The 24,433-nt window shown below is 44.6% G+C and overlaps 1 protein-coding gene across 3 annotated transcripts in view; it reads left to right on the top strand.

Annotated features, from left to right (window-relative positions):
* The window catches only part of PHYHIPL (phytanoyl-CoA 2-hydroxylase interacting protein like), a gene marked incomplete at its 5' end in the record, with an annotated part of 124,012 nt that overhangs the window by 3,418 nt on the left and 96,161 nt on the right, over positions 1-24,433 (top strand). Inside the window, one exon of one of the 3 annotated variants that reach the window (XM_083866563.1) lies at positions 243-500. The exons of 1 other annotated variant lie outside the window; for it this stretch is intronic. Of the gene's footprint in view, positions 1-242; positions 501-15,891; positions 15,916-24,433 lie in introns of those variants that run through there. One more of the 3 variants, XM_083866564.1, reaches the window with a different exon arrangement.

Raw genomic sequence — 24,433 nt, 5'->3', positions numbered from 1 at the left:
TTTAAATACTCTTGTCTTTCAGCCCCATGTCATTTGAAAAATATATCAGTACCTTTGTTTGCTCATTTACAGCTCTGCCAGCCTTTCTTAACTTGGGCTCTGATCTCTGTCTTAGTAAAACGCCCACAAGCTCCTGGAAATGTATAATGGACTGAAATTGCTCCTGTGGAAGGGTTTTGTTTTGTTGTTGTTGTTGGTTTGGCTGGGTTTTTTTTAATGTGTAATGATTTTAGGAACATAAGAAGAAAACATTCACATAGCGTGTAAAATCACTGACCTTCACCTTCAGAAGGGTTTTCTGTGCACTCTGGGCAGCAAATGGGGAAGTTCCTGCCAGCCCAAAGTGGTGGCTGGTGTTGAGCAGCTGGGACAGTGCGGGCAGCACGTTGTGCTCTGAGGTTGTGCTCTCACACCAGAAAAGGAAGCCATAGTTTGGAAAACAGCAGGGTCATGTGGCTGGAAGAGGAATGCAGCACTAGGCTGGTCCAGAAACAACTGAGGTAAGGATTTAGAGGGGTAATTTTGCAAAAGGAAATCGCTCTCCTCCCACCCGTCACACACAGACAGGCCGAGGAGGGGGGATGTTTTGTACTGACACGGCAACAGTGTTGTCTGGAAAGCAGCAGAGACTCTGTCACTGTTTCAAAATAAACAGAGGGCTTTGGACACAGGAGGAAAACCAGCAGCTCCTCAAGAACATTGAGTGCTGCCGTCAGCAGAGCTGCACTCTCACCACAGCAGGAGCAAACAGCTTTACCCCATTTCAGTGGCAGCTGTGAAGGGTAACTCTGGTTTCTGGCATTAGTTTGCTGGCCAGGCAAGAGAGGAACCTCTGCAGTTTGAGCTTGTGGGTCCCTTCAGCCCCTGGGACCACTTGCCTTTCCAGACAAAGGCATCGTGATGCTTTTGAGGAAGGACAGCACATGACCTCTTGCTCCTATGCTCTAGAAGAAAAACCACTGTGAAGTCTCTATGGTTATTTCCACCTCTAAGGAGCAAATGGAAAATATGAGTGGGAAAAATTTTAACCTTTTCTCACCAATGAAACTGGTCCCAGTATGCATCTGCTCCTGTTAGGGAGCCAATTCAATTTAAACTCCAATGCTTTGTTTTATTAGGGGTATTTTGTCTTAATATTTGTGTTAGGTGCCTCCCTAAAGTGCTGTCAGGAAAGCAGATGATTTTGCAGCCAGCTGAGAGATACAGGACCTTGAGAGTGTTCCTATCAGCTGAGCAGGGCTGCTCTTGCCTTGGTAAAATGCTCTGTCATGCTACTCCGTACCAGTGCTGGTCTGACAGCTTTCCTGCTGTTGGGTGCTGAGATTTGCTGATGTTTGGCCTTTCTCAAAGCAGGGCTTCTTTCTGAGTCCACCTGCTTCTTCGCTTAGGGCAAAAATGTAAATTTTGCACTGTGGCTCCCTTCTGCTTGAGCTCTTCTCTCTGCCCCTATTCTTCAGCAGACCAGGACTGGACAGGGTCTGTTAGACTATTGATTTTCTTTGTTTTTAAATCATTTTTCCATCAGAAGGCTGCAGGCACAGCATTGCTTGGTATTGATTTCTGACATTATCACAAAGGGAGTGGAGGTGCTGTGTTTGCAGGGCCAGGGGACAGCTGGGCCCCTGCCCTGCAGAGCTGCACATCTGTGTCCCCCTCATGCCAGAGGGGCAGGGCTGATGTGAGAGGAGAAGGGCAGCACTCATTGAGGAGCTGATAAAAACATGCCCTTGAATTTATCAGTTGGGCTCCCTTGACCTCTAACTGCAGAAACTTGGAGTTTCCAGAATCTGACAAAACCTTTACCATTTCTCAATCTGCTCCGAAAAAACGAGCTTCTGCCTCAGTACTCAACAGTGGCTGCATTTGTTTGGCACCTAAATAAAGACTAAGCAGAAGTGAATGGCACATCATAAAGCAGGTTGTTTCCAAAGAACCCGACCCCACTAACTTGGGTTTGCCAAGGTCTGTTCTCCTTTGATCCTTTTGTCCCATCTATCTAAATCTGCACTCGCACTTGCAATATTAGTCTGCCTGAATCATTTCTGATGGGGCCAGGACCCTTGCAGCTACCACTGCTGCTCAGTCTGCAGGGCTGTGGGCTTCTGCTGTCCACATTTGTGTTGGAGGTAACACAGCTTGACAAAGCATTTGATCTTCATCTGCACATGAAATTGGGTATTTCAGTGCTGTTTTTGGAGCTTGTTGACATACACAGAACACACCATTGATGAGGGATTTTAACTGACAGAGAGTGCAGAAAATCTGAAATATTCTGAACTCCAGCTGTATCCTAGGGCTGTAGAGGTAAGCCATGGTTCACTGATAGTGCAGCAGCAAGGCCATAACCTGCAGGCTGTTCAGCTTAGAGCAGGTGACAGAGGTGCAGGCAAGAGCTTGCCAGTGGCTTTTGTGTTCCCAGAAAATCCAGAGTTTTGGACTTAGGAGGAGATGTGGTGGAAACTAATGTCAAAAGGAAAATACTTTCCCTACTGTTTTTCTCTCCTTTCCTTATGCCCTTCCTGTGTGCCTTCCCAGCTGATCCTTTGCAGAAGTTACAGGATGTGGGTGTTTTGTTAGAGCACAGGGGCTGCCAGGGACCACATGGCTGCAGCCCACCTGGGAGAGGGGCAAATCCTCCAGTGCTCTTTAAATCCTGTGGTGCAGCAGATCCCCTACCAGCATTTACAGGTTGGAGAAACTTTAAAGTCTGGCACCAATTCAAGCATTTATTCAAGTCCTTTGAGCAAAAGTTTAATATGTTCCTAAATCTCCGTTGCAACGATTCAAGGTGCCCATATAATAAAAGGCAAATTACCAAGTTCTAGGGAACATCCATGTGTATGAAAAGACCTCCATCATGTGGTTTTAATATATCTCGTATGCCACTTATACCACTCTTTTCCCCACCTTCCTGGAGGCTTTCTGACAAGGTGAAGTTACCTGAAAATGCATGAGATAAAATGTGCAACTAATGGATATAAGGATACTTTGGGTTTTTTGGTGGTGGGGTTTTTTTTGCTTGTTTTTTTGTTTTGGTTTGGTTTTTTTGGGTTTTTTTGTAAAGCAGGAAACTAAAAATAAATAAATAAAAAAATAATTAAAAAAAATTTAAAAAATCTGTTCTCAGTTCTTCTGCTTAGGTGTGAAATTTGCCAGACAGCTTTCAAGCCATGTAGACACTTAATTCCCAGAAAGAAGTGGGATTTATCTCCATGGTAATGAACTCACTTTTTTTAGAAGATGTTGGTGATAAAAGATAAGAGGGTTTTCTCATCCAAGCCTGCATTTCCGTTGCTTTATCATCCTTATTGTAAAGAGGCAACAGAATAAAATTTAATGTAATAATCGGTGCATTTAAAAAGCTAACAAAGGTTTTACATTTTAAAAACTCCATCTGAACAAATCCCAAAAATGAAAATAAACCACTCCCGGTAAATCCAAGAATTGAGGCTTGAGGGGTTTTTTCCCTATATCTCAGTTTGAGCTTCCTGATGTTCATTCCCAAAACTGTTTAGTGCATGTTTGGACAATGACAATTTGACTGAACTATTGATATGAAATTTCAGCAATCAAGTATGTTACTGCAATTTACAAAATGATTTTGAACTAACAGACATTGCAGAACTGTGAGTGGCGGCTTGTGGTTTTTGGCTTTTTAAACAGGCCTGCATGCAAACATACATTGTTTTGAATCTTAAGTGAAACGAAACTTGGGAGTTTGGGCACATAGAACATTTCCTCTGCTTAAAATCTGCATCAAATGACACTTTGTGAGCTGGCATGGACTCTACTAGGCAGATTGTTTTCCTTAGGAGCAATATTTGTGTTTGTGTTCAAGATATTTGTGTTTGCCTTTCAATCTGAGCCCCTTAGATAAATAGCCGCTTGATTAATTGTGACTTCTTGTTCCTTGCACAACCATTTTGAGGATTTAAGGGCCCGTAAAGGCACAGAAAGTCCTGATAGGTTTTTTTCACCTATAGAATAAGGACGTGAGGAACTTAAATCCAGTTACACATACCCCAGGGGTGATTTTTTAAAGCTGCACTTGCTGCAGGTACATTTGCTGAGCTTTTCACCTTAGCCCTGAGCAGACAGGAATTTACTAGCAACTACATTTACTTGCTTATGAAGCAAATACGCTTTGGAGCCCCTGCACCCAGTGTGGCAGCACTGTAACTGTGTCACTGGACATGAGCTGTGGCCCAGGACTGAGTGCAGACCCATTGCTGAGAACAGGTGTGGGTGCTGCTTGTGAAGCCTCAGAGCAAATCTGAACCCTCAGGTCTTTTTAACTTGAGATTTTTTGTCAATTGTGCCCTGCAATAATGTGTTAATCTCACAACTTCTCAAAACATTTACTGTTAATGAAAACATGCTGGTCTTTGAGGGATACTTGCTACACTTCCAGAAACTGTGTGAAGGATGGAACAAATTCCCATGTTATCAGCCAGGACAGTTTTATTGTCATTCATAATAGAGCTGAGAGTGAAAAACACTGTTTCATCAGGACTTTGGTATTACTCTCTTTAGTGCATTTTGCTTCCCTTGAAATACTCTGAATAATTGAAATTGCAAAAAATTAAAGAGAAAAATAGCTACACAAAAAACCTGTGTGAATATTGTACAAACATCTTCATGCACAAAAAAAAAAAATTCTAATCTTTTTGGTTTTTATCCAATTTCCTCCATATGTTGGACCTGGTGCCACATTCCTTTATGCAATAGGAATGAATTATATCCCAAGGGTAAGGAATAAGCAATTTACAGATGTCTTAATAGCAATTGTTTCTTAGTTCTTATGAAAACCCATTAGAAGTGTATTACTAATGAAAGTTTGAAACACTCCAAAGGTTTCCATACAGTATTTAAACATTGAGAGAGACAAGTGAGTGAAATTTGTCTTGTGATCAAAGCCAAACTTGCCAAGGTACAGTTCTCTCAGTGGAGGGAGTCGGTTGCCACAGCATTGGTGCCTGCCGTGGCTCTGCTGTGGGGGGACACAGGGAGGCTGCTGCTTTGCCTTCCTCCTCCTCACCGGTGAGGCTGCTGGGGAAAACCCCCCAGGAGGGTGAACCTGGCTTCTGTGCTTGTCTCCTCAGCCAGCTCTGGGAATCCAGGAAGTTTTGCAGTCCAGTTCACTGATGTGCTGCCCTGTACAGACAGGCTCTTTCCCTGAAATATGGAAACTGCCCCAAGTCCTCAGGGGCTTTGGACTCTGTGCGGAGGGCACAGCACTGCTCTCTTGGGAGGAAGGGCTGCAGTGCTCCAGGCTGGTGGTTTCCAGCAAACGGTTCATCCGGATGAGGATGGAAAGTCCAATAGGCAACTCAAGAGGGGCTACAGTTCCTACCATGCTGCCAATATGCTCTGAATTGTCAAAGGCTTTGGAGCACAGGCTGGGAACACAAAATCCATCATCGAGAGCAGAACTGTATAACTTCTTCGCCCAGGAGAAATCTTTGTGTTAAATGTATGGTAAAGCCATAAAGCTCAGAGTTTAGGCAACATAAGCCTTTTCTCATAACCATAGAAAATACAGTTCAAAGTTGGGAGGGGCAGACATCGTCTTCATTTCCCATTTATCCATTTCTGTATTTCCTCCAAAATTATGGAAATATTTTTCCCACTTTCACTTTCTGCTGTGACTGCAAAACAAACCTTCAACTTTGACAGGAAAACCCAATCTGCACTTCCCAATCTGTACCCAGCTCAGTCACAGACTCGGCTGCAGTTCAGCAATAAACCAGTCTCCAGATGTTTGGGGCTGGTACTTCTAGCTGAGTTCACCCATTGCTCTCCAATTATTTGCCTTTTGGCTGCTGAGTGTTTTTGACAGACAGCTGAATATTGGCAGCCTGAGAGCTGACTGCAAGGGCAATGACAGCTGGGTGGGCTCAGACTCAGATCTGTTTGTAGAGATATGTATGCATGTGCTAGGGAAGGGCTTGGATCTGGCATACGTGAAGCAGGAAATATCAGCAACATTCGTTGGTGACTGTGGACACAGAAATCCTTAAAATAAGGTGACTGTAGCTGCCCAGTTTCTGAGTTACTTGGCTGCAGCATCCCCTATGCACTGCTGTGTAATTTGCTCTCTGCTGTCACAGCCAGATCATCTTTGCTGCTGTTATTTTTGAAGACTGCCAGAGTTCCAGTCAGATTCCCTGTTTCCTAGACACTGCAGTGCAATGTCCCACACAAACCTTGCCTCATTAGCTCTGCCATCTCGAGGTCTTTCTCTCGTTTTCAGCAGCTCCTTGGGTATTTAGCACCATGTCTAATTGAAAATGGAAGCTTCTCCAAAGTGCAGAGCCTGAAGGACCTACTCTTGCTCTGTCAAAGCTCTAGTAGATGCTAGGAGGACTCTCATTTATGATTATACTTGGGGTTTTTTCTGAAGCTCTGTGGTCTGCTTTGTATCAATTTAACTGCATTTCAGAGCAAGCCAACCTAATTAATGGTTTCCCTCAGGATCTCAAACAGCAGTGTATCAGATTTCTGACTGAAATCCATAAACATTAAATTATCTCCAAGTCATTTCTTCAGTCTGTAACTTTTCCAGTTTCATTTAAAAACTAGAATCAAGCTTGTTTGCCAGTATTTTCATTTAATATTTAATGAACATGTGTTGTTTTATTGTAAAGACATGAGTCACCTTGACCTTGTTTTCAATTAACATTTCATGCTCAGATCTGAAGTTGCCACATCATCTGTTGAAAATCCACTTTTCATGGGAGATTTTGGAAATTTTAATTTCAAATTGCCAAAGAACCAGTTTTTCTCCTCCCTTACAGACAGCCCTTTGTCAAGGAGCCTACTAAGCAGGGAAGAGTTGCCCTTAGACTCCTTAAAAATAATGATTTACTGCTGAAAAACATTCCACAGCAATTTCCCTCTCTGCTGTTTCTGTGCCAGCACTTTCCTAGATTAGAGAGGCCTCACCTTCTCTTATTTTTTAACTGTGCAATGAGGACACCCAAGCACTTGATTGTGTTTCCATCTCTATCTGTGACAGCCGTGCTGCCGAGATGGAGGGGTGAGAGGAGTGGTGGTGGGGGTCATGCCAAGGGTGCTCTCCTGGAGGCACTCAGGTGTCACCACCTGCAGAGCCAAGGCTGCACAGCCAGGGGGACACAGAGCTGAAAGGTGCCATTGGGATGCGGAGTTCAGGTCTCCTAGGAAGTGGGACGGCATTTGGAGTAACTGTTTGCAGGAAAGGTGGGCTTCACTTCAGGCAGGCCTGCTTGGCTCTGGTTATTATGGAGGCATTATACTTCTCCAAGGCTTAGATGCATTTCTTTTTCAAACTGGAGAAGCCATTGTGGACCGAAGACTTCAAAAATCTAAGTGGCACATCACAAGAAGTCAAAATAATGAAAATCCTGTAATCCCAGGATTAAAAATAATAGAATATAATAAACCTGTGAGGGAATAGCAAATTCTATTACAAGTAATAGCGCCTGTCAATCACAGCATATAAAACCAGACAAGAAACAAATACTGCACATATAAACAAACAAAAAATGGGCATGAAAAGAATTGCCCAGTTTAAGTCAGAATATAGAAATAAAAGTTTCATCAAAAGCTGTAGTAAAAAGACACAAACCATACAGGCATGGCAGCTCCCACCATGAGAGGGTAAACTTTCTAACTTTTTTTAAGGTAGTGTCAAGAACAAAACCACCTACTTCACATAGTGTCTTTGGATGTGTAGAGTTACTGTAAGGACTTCAACACTTGTTTATATGGATAATAAGCTTTTGTAGGATAAGATGATTCTTGTCTGGATTTTTTTTTTTTTTCATTTGGCTCTTTTTTTAAGGGATTTATAAACACAAATAGGAAAAAGGGAGGAACAAATGGCCAGTCTTTGTATGGGACTATGATGTCCATTGAGAATGCAGAGCAACCCAGTGTTCAATGAACTCACAGCTATGTGGGAAAACAGGTGACTAGTGAGGGACAGCATTTGCTGCAGGTGTCAAGTCAAGTTCAAGCAGATGTTACTCAGGATTATTCAGAGTGCTAGAACTATGATTCTGACAATTCTGAGCAGCTGTATAAGACAAGGGCAAGGACTTTGTATTGATAAAAACTGAATTTTAAGTTCAATAGCAGTAGGAAACAGCTCCAGCCATGCTAACCCAGGGATGGGCTCCAGATGAGCGATTGCCTTTTTAGGAAGGAGTTGGTCATTACAGAAACTTGTTTGAAACTGTTCAGTGCCACTAATAAAGATACCAATGAGATTTTCTTCCCTGATGGCCACCAGGTGGGGTTTTCCTTATAAAATGGCTGTTGTTTCAAGTAAATTATCTTATTAATGCTATAGTGTAAAGTGAATGAAATGCATCTTCCATGCCTCAACTTAATCCTCTGGCATTTGGAAATGTGTGCTTTCCTATTTTAAAATTGGAATTGGCTTGGTTTGGCTTCAGCCTAGTTTCTAATGTAAAGGTTTTGTTCTGAATTTTCTCAAAAGCTTTCTGTTGTTATTTTCTATTAATCTGCTGGTATATATTTTTCTTGGTGTTAGAAACCTTCACTTCCTTCTACATCAGGGATTTACACAATTTAATTCAATGGAGATCCAGCACTGGCAAAGATTTTATACAGTTGAGGTGATCTCTAGTTTGCAAACTTGGTGGTATTTGTAGATTTTCTTGGAAGAATTGATCATTTTGTTTTATACACACACTGGTTATCTACAGTAGATATTCACAGCTGCCTCTGTTTGCTCAGTCTTCTCTTGACATTAATAGGCTTGCATTCAGTTTGAGAATTACACCTGGAAGAGTTATTTAACAAGAGCAATAAATAGATTTCATAAAAGTTTAATTTCTGAAGGATTAGCTCATTAAGAACTTTCATTCAGAGATTGACTGCACAGTGCTTAAAATGAAGTTTTCTGACATAATCAGAAAAGACCTTGTGGTATAAAAACCTCTTGACATCTCCCTTGTGAGTTAAACCATTTATTTATTTAAAAAAATAAATTAGTTTTTGCAGCGTTGTAATATGGACATGAATTTTTAAATAACGTTTGGATTCCTGAACAAGGCAGAAACAAGAAAGTCCTTTGCAATAGTATTGAACAAATTGAGAATTGTATAGGAAAATAATGAAACGGTGGTAAATGTCCATCTGCCTTTTCTGGCTCATTACATGCACAGACACGCCTTCCCTCCCCACCCCTCCCCTCCCGTAGCGGCTCAGTTCTGATACCCCCAGTGCTGGGAGGTGAAATTCGTCATCTCCAGGAGCTGCTTTGGGATCTGTGCCCGAGCGCGGCTGACCCGGTGCCCAGGAGTGGGGCCCACCGCGGTACAGACAGCACGAGGAGCAGATTGTTCGCTTTATGACATTTCATCATCAAAATGAACTGCCAAACGGATTTCAGGATTGAACCAAGGGTCTACCTGCACGTACAAGGACTCATGTTCACCTGTGTTTCATACAGAAATATTACACAACATGTAAGTTCTTCCTTCTTACTGGTCATTCTGCAGATTTGTTTCCTGCAAATTTGTTCACTCTGTTGGCCTCACAGATGCATTTGCCATTCTGTGCTGAACTGATCCACATGTAAAAAAACCCCAGAGGGTTTTTCACTGGAGTTTCTTTTCTTTTTTTTTTTGCTGATAATATATGCAGAAGGATGGAAAGAAATAAGTCAATTATTGTTTCATTTAAAGTAGTCACTTAGGATTAAGAAGATTATTCTTTTTCTTTTCTCTGAAAGTGTAATAGCTGACCTTTAAGAAAATGGGCTTATTGTTCTGACAAGATACTGAAGTCCATTTTTAATGAAAATATTTTTTCAAAGCTTCACATTGTTAAATGAGAAAATAAAAATTCTTTCATTCCTCATCATTACTTACACTGCACTGCTGAAGTCATAAACAAGTGTTTAAGTGGAAGAAAGATTAGTGGCTGCTTCTCTATTCCTCTCTTCCTCCCCCCATCCCCTCAAAGTCTGGTACAACTACGAATCCACTTGTACATAATACACTTTAAAAATGAGTGTTTCTTAATTGCATTGGAGCTCAGGCAAAGTTTGACATCTAGAATACAAATACAGCATTATCACTGTGTGCTAATTGCTAATTCTTTAAACCTAAGGCTGCAACTGTCACAAATATTTTATTTAATAACTTTTTAAATGGAGTTCCTTCCCTGAGTGAGAACTACATTGGTTCAGTTGAATTACAGAGAGTTCCCCAGAAGGATAAGCTCAGTATCTTGCAGCAATTTATTTTCTTTCAATTAAGAAACCAATATATTGTTGTGTTTTTTCCATCCTCTGAAAATATCTCAGGAGTATCTTCCATTAAGTGAGAGCTCATCTGAGCTGATATCAACTCTCTCTCCCCCCATCACTTAGATGGGAAGATTAATGTAATGTATTGCCTTGCTCTCAAACAGGTATCATGTCTGAAGATCTTAAATGGGATCAAGCAGGAGAATTTAGACGTTCATGCACCTTCCTCCAGCTGGGATAGGCCCAAAAATCACCGCATTGTATCTCCAGAAAACATGGCAAGGGAAGTAAATGCCCTTCCCCACACACTGGTGGTACAAACAGCAGAGGCTCTTGTAGGTGAGGGGTCTGTAACCCTATTGGGAAGATCCCTGTTTGCCAAGCCTGGAGAGGGGTGCACCTCAGCAACTGAAATACTCATTTTAGCCTCTCTGAGAAAGGCTCCTGATGAACACCTCTCTTTGTGCCACTGGGCTGTTGGTCTGCAGGACGAGCACAGATCTTCCTGGGGGATGGGGGAAACATCACATTCAATATTTTATTTCCTGCATGCTCCCTCCTCCAGCACCAATAGAACATTGATTCTCTGCTGTCCCTGTGGCTTCTGGCTGCATGGCCTGTAGTGCACAGAAGTCTCACAAAGAGGGCGTGTGGTTTCTCTTGCTGCTGAAAAGTACCTAAAGCATTTGAGGCAGCAGGCTATCAACTAAGCATGAGTTTATCTGCCTTGAGACCTGCACAGCCCATCTCATTTTGGGCTCCTACTCAACCTATCTTTCGTTTGTTTTATCCAGGCACAGAGACCAACCCCACCATTTCATGGCGCCACCCTTTCAAGCTGGCTGACCTGTGTGCATTTTTTACTTACATGTGTGTATATAAGTATGTATTAGTTTTGAGTAAGCTAATGCAATTGTGAGAATTTTCAGTTGTTGATGGTTTTTTTAATATATTTTTATTGGCAGAGTTTGAAACCATTTGAAATGCAGCCATATTGGCTTGGGCTCTGTGAGGAACAGGGGGAGGAATTGGCTTCTGCCAAATGGAAAAGGATAAAACTGGTGTAATGATATGTTGCAGTCACGCTGCAAAACCTACCACAGTAAATTACTGCTGTAACAACCTCCTTCCTGTTGCGAAAGGCTCCAGCCCGGCTTTCTTGTGTCGTCTTGGCATTTCAGTTCCTGAGGGAAAGTTGTCTCTGCACCCCTCAGCCCTGAGTGACTGCTCAGCTTCTTTGAGGACAAGACAAACAGCCAACGTGGAGGCCAGGAGAGGCAAGTGCCTGGTCTGGGGCTGGACGATGCTGCCAGGCTGGAGCACCATCAGTCTGTGGTGACTAACCCTTGGTGTTGTGGGCAGGGCTTCTTGTGGCACGTTGGTGTTTACTGTGTACAGTGTTTTCTGCCCTGCCTGCCTGCTGGCAGATGGTGTCAGTGTTTGTGGGCATGTGAGGTTTTCCTGGCATCACCTGCACAGCTCTGCCCTGTGCCTGCAGCCGTGGTGTGGCCACGCTCGGTGGCCCAGGGGGAGGGTTGCCCTCTGACGTGGCCTGTGGGAAATGAGCTGCAGCTCCTGGTTCTGTCTGTCCCAGATGCATTTCCTCTCCACAGACATTGCGCTGCATTTGGCACGCAGTTGTGTTTTGTTAACACTAAATAAAGGAGTGAAAAGGGAGAGAGCCAGAAAACTGAATTACTGTCCTGGTTTCAGAGCGATCCTCCAACAAGGAGGGGAGAAGGTGACAACCTCAGTGTGGGAAAGTTTTCAGGCTGCTCTCTAAGTTGTTTATGTTCTGTGGAGAGAGTGGTTTGGGTCTTCTGAACCTAACTGCATGTCTGAGAAAAATTATTCATCGGCTTAGGGGAAGGAGGAAAGAGCCTCTTTCTTTAGGGGAAAGCAATGAGATCCTGGTGGTTTCAGAGGTGCGAGGTGATGGCCCTTTGACAGCACTTTCTAGAAAAGCATCATACCAAACTTCATCTGCCAGTTAGCACTAAAACAAGGAAACACTGGGAGGAACTCAGAGCTGCCTTGTACCAGGAATGTACAAACAACCTGGTGAACCTGGTGTGGTCCGTGTTGTCAGACCAGTCACAGGGGGACAGCTCTTCCCAGAGGTTTCATCTGCTGCTTGTGAGGTAGATGGTGAATGTTGAGAATGCTGGGAATTATACAGAGAATCTGTGAGTCTCTAAAAGCTAAACGGAATGGAATCTCTCTTTTCTCAAGACATTTTCTAGCCTGGCAAATGATGGGGCTCCCAGCACCCTGGGCTTTTCCAGGTGCTGCTTTGACTGGCCTTGGATTTTTCACAGCTGAGCCTGCTGTGCTGGCTCCCTTGGATATGAATGAACTTCTAATTTCTCTTCTGTGGCGTGTACGCAATTATATTTTCTGAAATAAAGCCAAGCTAAAAAAGAATCAACCTTGCCCCACCCCAACTCCCATCATTACCTTCCTGTACTTGAAGTTCACACCAAACACTTGTGCTCCCCAAGTTCCCAACCTCCGCTGCTTCCAATAATAATAAAACCTGAAAAGGCTTGTCTTGTCCTCTTTACAGTTACAACAAAATGGATGTAGATTGAGCTGTGCTTTTCCCTTCAGCTATCTGGCAGTGCTCCCTTTCTTTCTCTCCAAGTCCTCCCTGTGAGGAATGAGCACAGCTGATCATGAGGATAAGGATCAGCTCCGGGGAGCATGTGCTGGCCAGGGAAATTTTTTCCCTTTGATGCCCATTGCTCCCCACCTCTGATGTCTCATGTGCGTTTCACATTCTCCAAGCCCAGAATCATCTGAAGTCACAGACCAGAAGCAGCTTCTCTCCCTGGGCTGTGCAGACCAGATCACCTCTAGGGGATTTTCCCTTGTTGCCAGCAAAATATTTGCATGGCTTGTTGAAGAATCAAACTATTTCCCAGCTATGGCCTGTTTGGATGGTTGTTATGAAGAAATGCTGTCTTTTATATTGAAGCAAGTGGTTGAGAAAAGCCCCAAATAAAAGCTCTGAATAGACAGGATCCATTTGGCGAATTTATTTCCTTTCCTTTTCTCTTGTGATTTTTAGCTAGACTTTCTCTCTTAAAATGAAATCTGATCTTTATGGGAATATCTCATTCTCTGTAAAGCTATGATTTTTTTTTTTTTTTTAATGAGCAGACCAAGCACTACATATAAACTGCATGGAGCAGATAAGTTGAAATACGTTTAAAAGTGGATTTTTTTATATAACAGAAGTGGGTGTATCTCATTCTTTCATGCACTGGATCTTCTGTATGGAAAATCCATAAAATGAAATGGGGAAATAAGAAACCATTTCTCTGCTGCTGATGTAAAATAACAGAGAGGAGGCAGTTTGTGAATTATAATGGGTCAAGCAAAAATACCTTCCTGACTACTCTTTCTGAAAAAAAAACCTAAACAAGTCAGAAGTCGTGCATAGTGCTGGGATTGGTTTGGGCACAAGTGTAGTCCAGTTTTGCCATCAAGGGAGTTTGGTTGTATTGCTCGTGATACTAAATTCTCTTGGCCATAAGAACCCTTAAACCTTAATGTCACAGAGTCATCTCCACTTGCCTTTGGGTAATTACTCAAAGTGGAAAACAAAGGGAATGGAGTGTGGCTTGGGGTTAGGCTGGGAAGGGATGGCGTGTCTCCAGCACGGGGTTTAGTTCCCTACTGTGAGCCCCAGACACAGGGAAAAGGTGAGAGGCTGAGGCAGGCAGGAGCCAGGGCTGGGGTCTCATGGTGCGGGGCTGTGCCATGAGGAAAGTGTTTTGCTTCCCCAGCGGTGCCAAAAGTCAGTGTCTGCCCTTCATTGAGGGAGTGTGTTGGGAAGCACATGAGGGTGGCCCCTACCACCCTCTGTCTTTGTGGTCTTTGGAGAAGGAAGAGAAGTACCTGGGCACTGCTGCTCTGGCAGCACTTCAGTGGGGGTTGCTTTTGCTCTTGCCCCATCCTTCATCCCTCAAAAAGCTCTGACAATTCCAGCTGGCAGTGCAGGAGGAGAGAAGGGGCAGCAGTGCCTGGCCCACCATCGTGCATTGCTTTAAATCCCCTCAGAATGAGGAGAATCACGGCAATGAATGGCCCATGTAAACCTGTAATTAACAGCAGCTGAAAGTGCCTCACCAAGAGGATTCAGGTTATTATTTCTGCCTGTTGCTCCAGTAACACTGGCTGTCAGACCCTATACCCAGTGAATGAGAATTTGAGCTCTAGGAAACAGTTTTGTTGCTGTCACAGCTAATGGCTTGTCAGAGTTTCCAAGGTAATTCTGATATTTTGTCAGACCAGTTTCCTGATTATTTTAAAATGCGCTGGACTAAGTCCTGCATCAGCCTAAGGAACACACTACTTTATACATCCTTTAGAGCATACTTTGCTTTCTTCAAATTTTTGTTGTTTGGGGTTTTTTAAGCAGGTCTGCAGCCTGCTGTAGGGTTTATCTCTGGGTTTTTTCTGCTTTTCTTTTTTGCTGTTGGGATGGGCAGATGTTATGCATGATGCAAAGCAGCATCATGTTGATGTGCATCAAGAGCACTCCGCTGGGTGATGTCCCTGCCAGATGCTACTCCTCCATCAGCTGAAAGAGAAAAAGTGGCTTTTTTACTCTGCTGGACCACTAGATGGGGGAATTGCATTTGCATTTTTGGGTTGCAAAATGGGTCCTGGCAGCTGGGCTGAAGCTTTTGATGTAATGAAGCATATCAAGTGTGTTATCTGCAAGAGGTGTGTGGTGATGACTCAAGGCTTTGGCCCTCTCTTCAGCAGCACCACTGCATCTCCTCTGCAGGGAGTCAGGCTCTGCTGAGCCGTGCTGGGGCCCCAGGTGCTTTAGGGGAGGAGATTTGCAAAGCTGACCTTTAGAGATGTCTCCTCCTTTGAAAGGTTTCTGTGGAGTGGGGCCAGCAGGTGCCTGCCCCACTGCCAAGGCCTGCATGCACCCCATAGCTTCACATGGGAAACGTGGAGACAGCATGAATATTTCAACAAATTTCTGAACAGGGAGCTCCTGAGGCCAGGAAACCATCTGGGCATCCAAGAATTCACATCAGGTTCAAGACAGGAACAAGAAACACGAGGCAGCTTGTGCTCAGGGTCTCTCTTTCAGTGGCCACTGACTTTGTCATGATGAAAGCGTTTCTGAGCAGAGTGGCAGAAGTGGCACCTGTATGGTGACACTGGTCTGACAATCCTGCAGGTTGTACACCACTGGTTATGGGCCAGAGTAATTAATGGGAAAAGCTTGAGAAGAATTGGTTGGCACAGTAATGTTTCAAAGTTGGTTATTAAAGATCTTGCCTCAAATGTGATCAGTATCAGCACTCAGCCCTTAGAACATTCTGATCTAAGTAAAAGCTTCTAGGACATAATGAACCCTTTTTCTTACAAGAGAGCAATAAGACTGGTCGTAGTCTATTTTGGATTACTCAAAGCTGTAAATCCACAAGGTGATTGGTGACATGGTAACGCTACCTAAAGATGCAGTTAAAAAAAAAATAATTGAGTGCAGGTCACAGGGATGACTTTCTTTGCTGCAGGGTGTGTGACAGGAATGCAGCAGTGATTTGACTCAGTGCTACAGTAACTCAATAACAGCCTTCTCTCTATAGTGCTACTACAGAACAGATGCGCCTTCTGCTCCGGTATGTAAAGATTTCAGACTTTCTAGACAGTATAACTTTGGAAAGCAGCCTTATTTCTCTAAAGGTATTGCTGTACTATTTTGGGGAAGATATTTAAAGCAGCGCACCCATTGCAGCATGAAAGCAGCAATAAAAACATGCACCTCTACCTGTGCAGGCAGGGAAATGAGCCGTCCCATGAGCCATTGGCACTGCCATGGCCCAGTCCATGAGCTCTCTGTTCCCACCTCTCCCTGCCAGGCTCTGGGGGACAGGGGCTCTATGGGGCCCAGGTTTCCTCCTCAATGCACTGACCACGATGGCTCTTGTCACAGCTGATGGATGCTTTTGTGAAAGCTTGGTTACCCAAAAACAATGTCAGCTCAGAAGGCAGCCACAGGAATGTGTTTAAACAAGCACACCTGCATCTTTTTGGCACTTGGAGCTGCTGTAAATAGCTTAGCTAAAAATGTGGATGAGTTTATATCCTTTAAAATATCACCACTAAGTAACTGGAGAGCCAAGTGTTATAGCAGCACTTCTGTGCTTATTCTGCAAGTTCTTTATTAGAGAAATTATGTCTTTGGATCTAAGTCTGGAAGTCAGACATTAAGGAAAAAAATGCATGTGAGGAGCAGGTACAATCACTCTGTGGGTGATTTGGGTTTGCTGTTAAGGAAGACATCTTATGTTTAACCAGATTTGGCACTGGGAGTCTACACTGACTAACTGAGGAAATTTAGACTCCTTTAGATCTGTGACTGTGTTGAGAAGTCTCTGATAGACTTCACAATGTGCTTGGTGAAGGATGATTTGTGGAAGATTTTTGGTTTTGATTTACAGAGATGCTTCCACAAGTGAAACCTTAGGCCAGGCTCTTGACAAATTGAGCAAGTCCTGGTCCAGGAGCAGCAGGGCAGTGTGTGCTCAGGGGAGCAAGGGGCTTGGGTAGCAGCCAGTCTTTTCAGTGCCATGGAATAGAGGCAATCTTTCTAGATCATTAAGTCATCTGCTTCTGCATTTATACAGGATCCAAGTAGGATTATTTGCATCTTAAATATGGCGAGACAGAGAACGTTCCTTTGTGCATGCACACACAGAGCCTCTCCCTCCCCACCCTGTGCTGTAAGCTGGCCTCAAATGGGATAAATGCATTTTCTCAGAACATTTCAATGACAGGAGGAAGAGGCAAATGTCCTCCAGGCCATCTGCCCTGATGTCATGATTGAAAATATTCCAGAATATATTGAGTCTTCATCTCTTGACATATGATAGTATGGCATGCCAGGGTTCACTGCTAAGTCCCTTACACCAATTGCTGGTTTGGATTAAAGGTAGATGAACATCAGGATCCCTTGCTTTGATCTCTTAGAGTAGTTTCTGATTTCTTTCTGTTGTGCTGGAGGGGTGACTTTGGTATGAATGGTTGGTTGGTGGTGGTAGCAGTGCAGGAGAGGGCTGGATCTCAAAGGCTTTTGCAGCAGGCTGCAAAACTGAGCACTGATCTGGTATTCCAGGAAGCCAGATTGTTTCCAGTCACATCACAGTGATGGCACTGAAGAGCATTTTCTTACCTTCAAACTGTCTTTCACACTGGGTGATGTGCACAGGGTGTTTTCTGCACTTTTAATTTTTTCCAGTCAAATGGAGCTTACTCTGTATTCTGAACTGTAAAGAGCCCTTTCATACAGAGGCAAATGACTCTCAGCTCCCCATCACGTCGGATGAAGCTGAGGTCCAAAGATACTGCGTCAAAATTAGGTTTTAAAAATTCATCTGTGAGCCAGCACAGGGAAATCAAGGAGGTAAGACATAATCACAGTCCAGCATTCCCTGGGACTGAAATGTAATAGAAGTGGTGTTGTTACAGCCTTAGCTTGTAGTTCATGCTCTTTGTCAAGAGCCAATTAGGTGTCTGCTATCTGATCTATTTATGGCCAGTATTGGCCAGCACAGGAGCTAGCACTGAGCTTTGCTGCTGCTTCCCACCATCCTTTTGCAACCAGGGCTTAAAGGAAAAAGCTGCAGAGCACGTTCTCCCTGTACAGGGTCCATGCCTCAGCAGGACAGAGATAGGAGGGAATTGCACATCCTTTGGGTAGTATGGCTCACACGGGCTGGCTTTGCAGACTGAATCTGGAGAGGCACAAATACATGGCTGACAGCTCCTTCAGCCCTTCAAGGGCTCCAGAGCTCTCTGTCTGAGCTCTGTTTTTTACTGGAGGGCCATCTGCTGCAACACACTCAGCTATCAGCAAATGCCTACCTAATGCTTTCTAAGCAACACCAAAGGTAGATTAAACAAATTAAGAAAAATATACCACCTGCTTTTCTATTTGTTTAGTTCACTGCATTTCACAACACGTTGTGTAAAGTCAGTTTTACTGTTTCCCTGCCTGGTCTGTCAGGTTTTGGTCTGGTGGGGTTTTTACATGCCTGCTGGAGGGAACCATAAGGATTGTAAAATCACAAAATAAATAGCTGGAATGCAGTAGTGTGGTGCCTGTAGCTATCTGAAAACTGAAAATGGATAGACTCATAGTAAAAAGAAATGTTCCCTCAAAGCCCAAACTATATTCAGTTTGCAAGAGTAAATTTCTTGTCTTCTTCCAGTTGTTTAGGCTGAAATTCCCAAGCTAGTTGGGAATGGTCCCCTGTTGCTTTTGAGAGCTGTCTAATTACAAATAATTAATTAAAGGGTAGATGTATCTCATTTGATTTCTGGAATCATTTAGCAAATTCTCATCTTTGCTTTTAAACTTCTTTACATTCAGAGAGTTTCTGCAATTTGCATATTCAATTAAAGATGATTTGCTTCTTTGACCTTTGATACGCAGTGTGAGCGTCATTTGGCCACCCACTCTTTCATGGCCAATGTTATTAGCAAAAGGCTTTTAGTTACTGAGCTCTGGTTGAATTCCTGTGAGCTAACATTTACAAAGCTAAGTACCAAATACTGTGTTGCTGCACAGGACTGCTCCTAAGAACTGAGACTCTACTGCCCTCAAACCCTTTACTCTACACAAGGTGGGTGTTCATCTCCCCAGCCTCTCCTCGTCAGGACAAGCACCATTGGGAGGCTGTGTTTAGGCTGTGGGAAATGCCTGAGGTGCATCACCACCTGGAATTGTCCATTCCAAGCCATCCCACACAGTGGCTGTGTCCAGAAACAAGAGTGAGGTACCCAAGAGTAAACAGTCAGGTTGAGAGTGTGTAATTTCATTACTAATTTTGGAAGCAGGACTTGTGACTGTCCCTTCAGAGTGAGAGGGAAGGGAAAGGGATGCCCCACCTGGGATTGCCTTTCTATCCTCCCTCCTTTCCAGGATGGCTACATTGGGTGGACAGAAGTATCACTTCTTTTCCCACTAAGATCTGAGCTGCTTGGTCTTGGACAGCTTTGCACTGACAGAGGTAATACCTGTAGTTTCCTTCCAGCAGTAGGTAGTTAGAGCTCTTCCCATCCCCACTTTGGGGAAAATTACAGTTCAGCTCAAAGTCACACACTTAATGGTACCCACTCTCTGACAGAGGAAGCCTTTCTGCCCTCTCTCTAATTGAGTGGGCTGTCTGCATGGGAAGCTGGTACAGAAAATGTCTAAGTGAAGATGTAGAAATCCCAAATGGGGTTTACATAAGCCTTTTGCTTTTCCTGGGCCCAGAGCTTGGATAAATAATAAATGTATCTCAGATGATGTGTCTATGCAGACCAACCTCAGACAAATGCCCACTTGTTCTGATATAAAATGTCCCAAGTGTTGTAGGCCAAAACTAAAACGTGTTGTTTTCTCACTCTTGCTCTCTTTTTTCTTCTTTTTTTCATCTTCTTTCTGGCTTGGTTTTCAATTACATCAGTAATACACACAGCTGCAGGCTGAACAGGGATGCTCTATAATGTGGCCAATACACAATGATATTGCATGGCACAACTCAGAGGCAGTCAGATTTTCATGTCTCCCAAAATGTGCCACCTCCTCATGACTTTCCACCTGCCTAAGGACAGAGGATGTGGCTTGGTGCTCCTAGAGGAGAACGTGACATTCCCATTTTGTATATTCCATAGGGACATCATACTTTCTTTCCCAGCTCACATGTTGGGCATCACAGTTAACCTAAATTCTGGCAGATTAGCTAATAGTGGAATTTTCTGACAGATTTTTCTGCGTCCTGTGATTTCTTTGCTTCTGTGACCAAAATAGTCACCCTTTTTGTACCCGGTTCCCCCAGCACAGCCCAGGTTGAAGGGTGTCAAGGTGAGGCAGCTTGCACAGGCACCTAAGCACGCTGTGCTGCATCCTAACCCTGCTATTAAATTCAGAAATTTTCTTGGCCGTTCAGTGTAGGGTGGTTTGCAAACTGAGAACTTGTTCCACTTGATTCTTGCAGTGGGAATACAAAGTTTCAGTGGTTTCCTTGCACAGAATGTATTAATTATCTCTACAAGCGTTTTGGCATCATCAAAGTACCTGCACTTCTCAATTAGTTTGTCTTGCATCATCAGGATGACTAGTGAGCTGTGCTTGGAAAGAGCTGAATTTGCTCCAGGTGTGTGCTGGGCTGGACCCAGCAGTTCCTGGGCCGTGTACAGGTTCCCACAGAGCTGCAGGCACTGCCTCTGTCTCTGCAGCCGTGTTTGTCCATCCTGCTGGGCCCACAGAGCAGTGACTGCACAGCCTCAGCCTGCCAGGAGGAGATGCCCGCCGTGCACACTGGGGAAACAAAGGCAGGGAAACTGCTTGTGAAGGTTGGGTGGTAGCAGGGAGGGAGGGAGGGCTGGGTGAGTTCACCAGCCACGTGTGCAGTATGCAGCCTGCAAGCACATGAGCCCTGGAAAAGGCTAAAAGTCTAAGAGAAACAGGAGAAAATAGACAAGACTGCTCAGCTCAAAGCTGAAGGCAGGACAGAACTGCCTATCTATTTTTCATTTTTTTTAGTGATGCGGTTCTCCCCCAGGCTGTCCTTAAAGCCCATTTTGTAAAACCAGCTGTAAAGAGGTTTCATGATTTACTGCTCAGTTTGCTACAAAACTGAACAATTCATTAAAAGAATTGAGGGATAATGTCAAACTAAAAATGTAAACTAAAGAGCTTGAAGGGATGGTTAAATGTCAGCACATCATGAGAGCATTTAATAACCACAAAAGCCATTTATTCCACATATAAAATACAACATGAAGAAAAATATTTTGCCTTGGCTTGCAAGAATTTGAGAGGTCTGAACCAGTGGCACTGATCTCTTAGGTTGACTCTCAACATGGACAGAGGAACAGGAGGGAGGCAGTAGCTGGGGAGGTGCAGGGAAGTGAGGAATTAATCTTGGCCTTCATTTATGGGGGAAAAAAGGCAGCTCACTGTTAAGTGACTCGCTAAGGGGGCTGCGACACTCAGCTCCCTGTCCTGTGTTCCCTTGGCTTATTGAGTACTGAGGGATGCCCAGCAGCCAATGGCCATTGCTGGGTCAGATGTGTGTGCCCGTGGTTTGAGGAACTGAGGCCTTAAACCACCATTTGAGATTCTGCTTGGTGTGAAAAAGTAATTAGACAGCTATGGAAGGGAAGTGGTGTTTTGGAGGGCTGGGAGTTTATGGCAGGTTTGGCAGTGTTTGTGCTCCCAAGCACTTGGTCTTGCAGCCCTCACAAAGGCAGTGTCACACCACACCTGGCTGTGCCGCCGGGGGCTCTGCAGGGACACAGCCAGGGCTGTCACACTGGGACTGCAGGGCTGCTCTCCTGGCCTGAGGGGCTGCTGCTCACCTGGCCTGAGGGGCTGCTGCTCACCTGGCCTGAGGGGCTGCTCACCTGGGCTGAGGGGCTGCTCACCTGGCCTGAGGGGCTGCTGCTCACCTGGCCTGAGGGGCAGCTGCTCACCTGGCCTGAGGGGCTGCTGCTCACCTGGCCTGAGGGGCTGCACACCTGGGCTGAGGGGCTGCTGCTCACCTGGCTCTGTGGGGCTGCTGCTCACCTGGCCTGAGGGGCAGCTGCTCACCTGGGCTGAGGGGCTGCTGCTCACCTGGCCTGAGGGGCTGCACACCTGGCCTGAGGGGCTGCTGCTCACCTGGGCTGAGGGGCTGCACACCTGGCCTGAGGGGCAGCTGCTCACCTGGCCTGAGGGGCTGCTGCTCTCCTGGGCTGTCTCTGTGGGACTCCCAGCCAGTCCCTTGATGTGCTGCTTTAGGGAAGGAACTCCTGAAGTGCTTTAGGGACTAACACATTCCCACAGATGCAGGCAGCCACCCATTTGGTTTTGTAGTCTGCTGCTGCTTTTCTCCTGATCTTCCACTTTGTTTTCTCTCCTTCTGCGTTTGTCTTTTTCCCTGCTCTGCCCTTGGGCAGGGAGCCTCTCGTCCCCTTCCAGCTCATGTGCAGCCCCTGTTGCTGCTGCCAGGAAGCAGTGACCACTCTTGGGCAGCCTGTAAGGCTTTGCTGCTGCCACAAGTCCTGCTGTGAGTCTGCATACGTTGCAATCACTGCTTCAATTGAAACTGTTGCCTGGAGCCATAAAAAACTGTGTCTGACGGGGATGCAGGCAGCATGGGAAAGGAAGCTACACTGCATGTTTGCACCCCTTCTTTGGAAATGGGTACTGAGTCTGCCCTGCAGTCCTGGATGTGGCACTTCCATGATCAAATAAATCATGGATGACTGGGATGATAAATCCCAGTGCTGATGCATGAAATTGTATAAAAGGATTTTTCACCTTCCCACCTGTGCCCTGTTCTCCTTAGAAAGTGTCAGTGGGGTGAAGGAACTGAGTTGTTTTCTTATGGGGCAGGAAGGAGCTGGGACTGAAAAACTGCCACCTCCCCATCCCCTGCTTCCCCCAGCCAGCAAAATATCAAGGTACATTTCCTTTTGCAAGAGGACAGCACAGCACAGGGACTACCTCAGGAGAAAATTGTGTTGAGGGTGTGAAGTTTCATACTTTTTCTGACTGCCAGTGACACTTTTCAACTGCAGCAGTTATGTTATTAATGTTATTAACCTGGCCTTGGCTCCTCCAAGTAAAGGAATCTGCTTTAAAGCAGTCCTTGTCCTCAGGGTCTGAGGAAAATGGAGTCCCAGTCTGAAAGGGAAATGCGAGCTGTTGGTCTGTGTTTGTCTCATTTTCCAGTGAACATCTGAACAACTGCAGAGATGCAGAGCAGAAGTAAATTTTGACAACTCTGTACACAATGGTGGCAACAGCAGAGGGGGCAGAGGGGCAGCACTGGGCAGGGAATACACACACACTGCCTGTGCTTTCTTCAGGCTCCCTTATCTCACACGTGGGAAAGTGCAGCTCTATGGGCTGAGCTAGACCAGGAATGTGCTGAAACCTCAGTGCAGCTCCACAGAGGATGTTCAGGTTCAACCTGCCTGTGCTTTTGCCAGGCACTGATTCAAAACAGCTATTGAAATCCCTGCCAGTATCTGCTGGCAGCAGCTTGGGCAGAAGTACAAAAGAAGAAAAAGTCTTGCTATAAAAGCAGCTTTTCTGTCTTGCTGATTAGGGACAGCAGGTCCAGTTCCCCTTCACAGAGCCTCGAGGTGCTGGATGTGTTGCTCTGCTGCTGCCAAGGAACAGTTTGATAATTTCCTCCTGTCATTCTGAGTGAAAACCTCCCAGTTCCTCTACAGTGCAAAGCCATGAGCCCAAAGGATCTCAGCAAATGGAGAATTTGGGCAATTCCTGAAAATTTACCCACTGGGGAAAACAGTGTGTTGCCAGAGTGATGTGATCATCCAATAATGGGTTACATGACCAGGTGTTGACCTGTCCGTGGTTATTTCTTTATTCTGTCATTAGCCTTCAAGATATTTTAAAAACAAAACCAAAGCCATTCGGGACGAAAAAGCCTTTGCTGCCTCATCCAGCAGTGTACAATGGCTGGTTGCATTACCTGGAGGTTGGAAGTTGCTTGTGTCTCACAAAGCTTGTGTCTCAAAAGCCCAAAGTCTGGGCTTTTCTGGCTGTAGATGGAAATAGATGTGAGGAGATACTAAAGAAGAGAGAGCACTGGGAAGATAAGAGATTGGATGGTTTGAGATGAAGATAGCACTAAGCACTGTGAGAACAAGCCCATCTTTGTTTTCTGTAAGGGCAGTGTGTTCAGCTTCTCCCTCCATCCCATCTCTTTCTTTCCACAGAAAGACTGATACTTCTCTTATTTGGATTAGCCTGCAGACAAAACCAAAATGAAACTTTAGCCTTTCTTGGAAACTGTTCATTTAAAGAGGCTTATGCAGATGTACAGGCACCCTCTGAACAGAACCCAGAGAGATGTAGATTTGAGATAAACCTGTGTGTGCTCTGGAGTAAAATATTCCAATTTTGGAGCAAATGTAATGCTTAACAGAAATCATGCCTACTACTAGGAAGTGTAAACCATGTTCTGTTTAAAAACAGACATCCCCCAGCAACAATATTGCTCATCAATAACCACACACTTGGAGAGATAAACACTGTGTGCCCTTCTGTGTTTCACAGGTCTTGACAAACTGTACACTGTAGCACATAGGCACAAATCACAGCAAATCCCAGCTGAGGATGAACTAAACTCT

The sequence above is a fragment of the Zosterops lateralis genome (genome assembly GCF_965231275.1).
Source record: "Zosterops lateralis genome assembly, chromosome: 8".
NCBI classification, from domain to species: Eukaryota; Metazoa; Chordata; class Aves; order Passeriformes; family Zosteropidae; genus Zosterops; species Zosterops lateralis.
This window is presented reverse-complemented; position numbering and strand designations above follow the sequence as displayed.